This window comes from Piliocolobus tephrosceles, chromosome 1 (assembly GCF_002776525.5).
Source record: "Piliocolobus tephrosceles isolate RC106 chromosome 1, ASM277652v3, whole genome shotgun sequence".
NCBI lineage: Eukaryota > Metazoa > Chordata > Mammalia > Primates > Cercopithecidae > Piliocolobus > Piliocolobus tephrosceles.
In genome coordinates this window covers 108,855,996-108,861,462 of record NC_045434.1, presented here as the reverse complement: position 1 = coordinate 108,861,462, position 5,467 = coordinate 108,855,996, and positions in this window count along the sequence as shown.

Sequence of the window (5,467 nt, the reverse complement as noted above, 5' to 3'; positions counted from 1 at the left end):
AACAGTCAAAGAGAGCTTTCAGTCTCCAGGCTGAGAAAGTCAGGAAAGGAACAAGTCAGGGGACACCACCAGCCTTGGGACAGCATGGCAGCATATCCAGAAGATCAGGAAACTGCCACAGAGACTTGGTCCCCTCCTGGAAATTGAAAGAAAATGAAGTTTAGAAAGAGCAGGGTGGGAACTGGTTTGCAGAACAGAATGTTCCCTTGGCTTATTTTCATCTGGGGGAAAGGGAAGAACGAATACTTATCGAATGCCTTGCTGAATCAGACACTATGTTCATTCTTGCCTTATTTAATCCTCCCACAACCCTGTAAGGAAAGCATTTTCTCCATTTTACAGATGGAAAAACTGAGGAAGAGTGGTTGCCTAAGGTCACATGTTGTTGGAATTTGAACTTCATGTTTGTCTGTATGGCAGACATGGAGATTCCATGCTTACATTGCCCCTTCAATAAAGGACTCACTCCCCTGCTACCAGGAATATTGGCTTATTTGCCCCCAGCAATTAGTTCCTTCAAGGACCACCTCAGTTTTTAAGCCACAGTCACTCTCTTCTTAAGGCAGCTCCCAGGCAATGGCTGAGCAAGGTGGTAGCACAATGGCCCATCCCTCTTCTACCAATGTGGAACTCCTCTAACAAGCGATTTTTGCTCAGAGTACCCCATTAGACTGGCAGAGGCTTTGTCAAGTCTACATCAGAGGCCAAGAGCTCTTCCTGGCCAAACTGCTTCCTCCCTTTTCCATTCACAGATGTCCTCCCCTTTGCACTTCTACCTCTGTTGCAGCATCTAGTTCCAGAGAACCCAATGGAGACTCCCAACAGCCTAACTGCAAAGTTCTCCCTTTTTCTGACACTTTATCTTCATTTTCACTTGTCCTTAGGTAACACTGCTGCAGTGCAGAGACTGAGCTCCCTCTTGGTAGCAGGGGCTTCTCCCCTTCCAGAAGAACGCTACTAAAGGTTTCATGATTAGGGCAGTTCCCAAAGAGTTAGTTATCCTTGATGATTATGTGCTCAATGGTCAAAGGCAGTTGGTAACATTCATACTTTGAGGTCTAAAGTCCAAGTAAAGAGTCTACCCCCATCTTCTCCCTTTCCCTGATATCAATTCCACTCCCTTAAGTTGCTACAACATGGAATTAAGATATGTAGTTTTATTATTTGTTGTGCTTAATGGAAAAGCTTTAGGATTTCTGAGTTTAATTTAAAAAGCAGATGGTCATAAGCAACAAAAGAAAAAAATAAATAAATTGGACTTCATCAAAACTAAAAATTTTGTGCTTCAAAGTACACTATTAAGAAAGTACAAAAATAAGCCAGCACCCATAATCCCAGCTACTCAGGAGGCTGAGGGAGAAGGATCACTTGAGCTAAGGAGCTCAAGGCCAGCCTGGGCAACACAGAAAGACCCCATCTCTAAAATAATAATAATAACAAAGAAAGTAAAAAGACAGCCCAATTAAAAATGGGCAAAGAATTTGAATAAACATTTTTTCAGATAAAGTATACAAATAGCCAACATGCACATGAAAAGATGTTCAATATCATTAGTCATTAGGGTAATGCAAATCAAAACCAGAATGACATATCACTTCATATCCACAAGCATGGCTATAATTTTTAAAATGGATAATAACAATTGTTGAAAAGAATGTGCAGAAATTGGAACACTCATGCATTGTTGGTAAAACTGTAAAATAGTATGGCTGCCTTGGGAAACAGTTTGGCAATTCCTCAAAAAGTTAAATAAATAGTTACCATATGACCCAACAATTCAAATCCTAGGTATATATCCAAGAGAATTGAAAACATGTGTCCACATAAAAACTCATACTCAAATGTTCACAGAAGCATCATTCGTAATTTCCAAAAAGTAGAAAGAACCCAAATGTCCATCAATTGATGAATGGATAAACCAAATGAAGTATATCCACACAATGGAATATTATTCAGCCACAAAGAATGAAGTACTGATAACATGCCACAACATGGATGAACCTTGAAAACATTATGCTATATAAAGAAGTCAGATATTAAAGCCCACATATTGTATGATGCCACTTATGTTAAACATCCAGAATAGGCAAATTCATAGAGACAGAAAGTAGATTAATGGTTGCCTGGGGCTGGGAGGAGGGAAAAATGAAAATTGACTGCTTAATGGGTATAAGGTTTATTTTAGGGTAGAGTTAGATAGCGATGATGGTTCACAACTTTGTGAATATAATAAAAACCACTGAAATGTGCAACTTTAAAGGGTAAATTTTATGATATGTGAGTTATATCTCAATAAAAACATTTTTAAGCTGCTGAGTTGAATATTTTACATTTCCCTAAGGAGACCAAACCACTTCAATTAAGCTGGCTTATTAAGTGACCTTTGACTGATTTCCTCCCCCCAGGCTCATGGTCTTTGATAAAATTAAACTGCCTATCTTTGGTCTAAGAGGCTCATATTTCAGATACTTGAGGGCAGAGACTAGATTAAGTAAAGTCATTAAAGTTTTCATTTAGGGGAGAAAAGAAGAGAGCTAGCTGGGACCCAGTGAAAACCCAGGTGTGGCATTAAGGACAATCAGGAAAACCAATCAGTCAACCAGAAAACAGAAATACTAGTCTGCCCTTCCTGTTAGAAAATGAGTTCAACATCAGGGTTTAGAGGACAATCCAAAAGACAAAGGTCCTCTGGCCGAAGCTCGGTCCAGCACTTTGAATCCATTTCCATCAGTTCTTACAGTCAGTCATCAGACCCCAACAGTCAAAATGGTGAGGCAGAAGAGCAAAAAGCCTTGCTTTTCAGGAAGGCTCAGATGCTGCAGGGGATAAACTTGTAGTTGACTTCTCAGCCACATGATGTGGGCCTTGCAAAATGATCAAGCCCTTCTTTCATTCCCTTGCTGAAAAGTATTCCAGCGTGGGGTTCCTCAAAGCAGATGTGGATAACTGTCAGGATGGGATGTTCGCTTCAGAGTATGAAGAAATGTATGCCATCTTCCAGTTTTTTTAGAAGGAATGAAAGGTGGGTGGGCTCCAGTTTTTGGAGCTAATAAGGGAAAACTTGAAGCCACCATTAATAAATTAGTCTAATCATGTTTTCTGACAACATAATGAGCCATTAACTATTTAAAACTTGTAGCTTTTTATTTACCAACAATAATGAAGTATGGAGACTATATACCCAACTGCCATCTGATTATAAATGACAAACAAATATTAATTCTACCCTTTATAATAAAACAAAAAAAAAGTTATCTGGCCTTATAGGAATAATTCTATCCTAATCTGAGGCCAGTGCCTAGACCAAGATGTGAAACTAGATTCAACCACAAACCTCAAGAAAGGATCCAAGGCTATGAAGCATCACGTCTTCATAATGAACAACTGACATGGCTCATTAAGTTTATGAAATGGTCATGTCTTCTTTTAAAAAAAAAAAGAACTAATGACCCACACATATATGGACAACTGATTTTTGACAAAAGTGCAAAGGCAACTCAGTGGAGAAATGATAACTTTTCAACAAATGGTGCTGAAGTTATTGGATATCATATCAAAAATAAAAATAAGGAGTCTCTCTGGGCATGCTCTGGCTGGAAAGGCTGCCCAAAGATAAAAAGATTAAATTAAATTAAAAATAAATAAAAATAAACTTCAATCCACACATTTTACTACACACAAAAATTAATTCAAAATAGATCATAGATCTAAATGTAAAACCTAAAACTATAAAACTTCTTAAAAAAATAGAAGAAAAATTTGTGTGAACTTGAGTCTCAGGTAAAAATTTCTCAGCTATGGCACCAAAAATACAATCCATAAAAGAAAAAAAAATAAATTGGACTTCATCAAAACTAAAAATTTTACTCATTGAAAGACACTGTTAAGGGAATGAAAAGACAAGCCACACATTTGAAGAGACTCTTTGCAGAAGACGTTTCTAATAAAAGTCTTATGTCCAGAAAAGTACAACAAACTCTAAAAATCCAACAAAAGAAAGCAACCGATTTTTCAAATGAGCTAAAGATTTGAACTCACACTTCAACAAAGAAGATAGATGGAGAGTAAGAACATGAAAAGATGCTCAATATAATTAGTCATTAAGAAAATGCAAATTCAAACCATAATGAGGCACCTTACACACCTATTGGAATGGCTAAAATTTTTTAAATGGCCATACAAGTATTGGCAAAAATGTGGAACAGGTGGAACTTTCATGGTACAACCACTTTGGACAGTTTGGTAGTTTCTTTAAAAGTTAAATACATACCAAACATATTCCAAGATAGTTACCTGAAAGAAAAGAGAGCATAATTTCAGAAAAGACTAGTACAAGATTCATCATAGCAACTTTATTTGTAATAGCCAAAAAATAGAAACAACCCATTTGCCCATCCATGGTAAAATAGAGAAACAAATTGTGGTGTATCTATACAATGGAGTATTATTCAGCAATTAAAAAAAAAATGAACTATTGCTGTGCAGAACAATGTGAATGAGTCTCAAAATAATTATGCTAAGTGAAAGACTCTTGAAAAAAGGAGTACATATTATATGATTCCACTTATGTAAAATTTTTAGAAATGCAAACAAATGTATAGTTACTGAAAGCATATCAGTGGTTGCCCGAGGCTGGGGGAAAGGGGCAAAAGTGGGTGGGAAAGACAGACAGCAAAGGGATACAAAGAAACTCCAGAGGATGATGGGTATGTTCACTGTCTTGATTTTGGAGACAATTCTGTGGATGTGTTTAAAACTCATGAAATTGTAAACTTTATATGTAGTTGATCGCATGTCAGTTGTACCTCAATAAACCTAGAGAGACAAAAAAAGAGAGAGAAAAAAAAAAAAAAGAAAGAGACAGAGAGAGAGAATTCATGAGTAAATGTACAATGTATCATTAGGCCGGGCACAGTGGTTCACACCTGTAATCCCAGCACTTTGGGAAGCCGAGGTGGGCAGATCACCTGAGGTCAGGAGTTCAAGACCATCGTGGCCAACATGGTGAAACCCAATCTCTACTAACATACACACACACACACAAATTAGCAGAGCATGATGGCAGGTGCCTGTAATTCCAGCTACTCGAGAGGCTGAGACAGGAGAATCGCTTGAACCCCGGGAGGTGGAGGCTGTAGTGAGCCGAGATTGAGACATTGCACTTCAGCTTGGGCTAAAGAGCGAAACACCATCTCAAAAAAAAAAAAAAAGTATCATGATAATATCCTACAAAATGGAAAAAATGTGACAGAGACTGCAGCTCAGATCCTGTCCCACCCAAAGGACTTGGGGTTTCAGGATGGAATAATCCCAGAAAGCCCAGTTGGCTGACGCTTCCCCAGATCTTTTACACAAACTTTTCCTTTATTAGAACACCTTTTTCTCACCTTATTGCTGTTGAATATCAATGTATCTTTCAAGGCCAGCTCAAATCTAAACTATTCCCTGAAGCTTTCATTGTCTTCTC